Source organism: Acanthaster planci, linkage group LG13, assembly GCF_054643075.1.
Source record: "Acanthaster planci isolate LZ-2023a linkage group LG13, COTS_SCS, whole genome shotgun sequence".
Classification (NCBI taxonomy): domain Eukaryota; kingdom Metazoa; phylum Echinodermata; class Asteroidea; order Valvatida; family Acanthasteridae; genus Acanthaster; species Acanthaster planci.
In genome coordinates, this window is record NC_141789.1 from 10,560,096 (window position 1) to 10,562,644 (window position 2,549).

Consider the following 2,549-nt stretch of genomic DNA (forward strand, 5'->3'; position numbering starts at 1 on the left):
ACTGGTGGAAGTATGGATATGAAACGTATATGAATAGATAGACGAACATGTGCCCTTTCAGATGACACCAATAGTGCAAGATTTAGTTAATGTTTTAGATCTTTCATGCTTGAATATATGAAGCATTCTACCTGCGGAAGAAAACTGGTATAAGCACAGACAAAGCCAGAATTACCGCAAAAATAGGAGGCAGCTGGACAAGAACTCACACTTCTTTTTCCAGATAAATCCCTGATTAAAGAAAGTATGGATATGAAACTTATATGATTAGATAGATGAACATGTGCCCTTTCAGATGACACCAAGATTGCAAGATTTAGATAACTTTTAGACCTTTTATGTCCAATACATGAAGCATTATGCGCGCGGAACAGGACCGGTATAGCGCAGGACAAAGCCAGAATTACGCATAAATAAGAGGCAGTTGGACAAGAACTCACACTTCCTTTTGCAGATATTTCACTAAATACTGCTCAAATATATATAAAGCATTCTCTATGCGGAACAGGACCGGTATACCGGAGACAAAGCCAAAATTACGCAAAAAAGGAGGCACTTCGACAGAACTCACACTTGCTTTTGGAGATGTTTCTCTAACTGGTGGAAGTATGAATATGAAACTTATATGATTAGATAGATGAACATGTGCCCTTTCAGATGACACCAAGATTCCCTAGATTTAGATAATTTGTAGATGTTTCATGCTCGAATATATGAAGCTTCTCTGCGCGGAAGAAGACCAGTATAGCACAGATAAAGCCAGAATTACACAAAAATAGGAGGCAGTTGGACAAAACCTCACACTTGCCTTGGCAAATTTTTCCCTAACTACTGCAAATATGGATGTGAAACTTATATGAACAGAGGAATAAACATTCGCCGTTTCAGATGACACCAAGATGGCAAGATTTAGATAATATTTAGACCTTTTATGCTCGAATACATGAGGCATTCTCTGTGTCGAACAGGACCAGTATAGCGCAGACAAAACCAGAATTACGCCAAAATAGGAGGCAGTTGGACAAAAACGCACACTTCCTTTTGCAGATTTTTCCCTAACTACTGCAAATATGGATATGAAAGCGATATAAATAGATAGATGAACATGTGCCCGTTCAGATGACACAAAAATTCAAAGATTTAGATCATTTCTAGATCTTTCATGCTCAAATATATGAAGCATTCTCCGTGCGGAAGAAGACCGCTATAGTGCAAACAAGGCCAGAATTACGCCAAAATAGGAGGCAGTTGGACAAGAACTCACACTTTCTTTTGCAGATATTTCACTAACTTGTGGAAATATGGATATGAAAACGCATATAAATAGATAGATTAACATGTGCCCCTTCAGATGACACCAAGATTGCAAGTTATAGATAATTTTTAAATCTTTCATGCTCGAATATATGAAGCATCCTCTGTGCGGAACAAGACCAGTATAGCGCAGACAAAGCCAGAATTACGCAAAAATAGGAGGCAGTTAGATAAGAACTCACACTTCCTTTTCCAGATAATTCCCTGATTAAGGAAGTATGGATATGAAAACTTATATGAATAGATAGAGGAACATGTGCCCTTTCAGATGACACCAATAGTGCAAGATTTAGTTAATGTTTAGATCTTTCATGCTCAAATATATGAAGCATTCTACCTGCGGAACAAAACTGGTATAGCACAGACAAAGCCAGAATTACGCAAAAATAGAAGGCAGTTGGACAAGAACTCACACTTCCTTTTGCAGATATTTCACTAAATACTGCAAATTTGCTTTTGAAACTTATATGACTAGATAGAGAATCTTGTGCCCTTTCAGATGACACCACGATTGCAAAATATAGATAATATTTAGACCTTTTATGCTCGAACACATGAGGCATTCTCTGTGTCGAACAGGACCAGTATAGCGCAGACAAAACCAGAATTACGCCAAAATAGGAGGCAGTTGGACAAAAACGCACACTTCCTTTTGCAGATTTTTCCCTAACTACTGCAAATATGGATATGAAAGCGATATAAATAGATAGATGAACATGTGCCCGTTGAGATGATACAAAAATTCAAAGATTTAGATCATTTCTAGATCTTTCATGCTCAAATATATGAAGCATTCTCCGTGCGGAAGAAGACCGCTATAGTGCAAACAAGGCCAGAATTACGCCAAAATAGGAGGCAGTTGGACAAGAACTCACACTTTCTTTTGCAGATATTTCACTAACTTGTGGAAATATGGATATGAAACGCATATAAATAGATAGATTAACATGTGCCCCTTCAGATGACACCAAGATTGCAAGTTATAGATAATTTTTAAATCTTTCATGCTCGAATATATGAAGCATCCTCTGTGCGGAACAAGACCAGTATAGCGCAGACAAAGCCAGAATTACGCAAAAATAGGAGGCAGTTGGATAAGAACTCACACTTCCTTTTCCAGATAATTCCCTGATTAAAGGAAGTATGGATATGAAACTTATATGAATAGATAGAGGAACATGTGCCCTTTCAGATGACACCAATAGTGCAAGATTAGTTAATGTTTAGATCTTTCA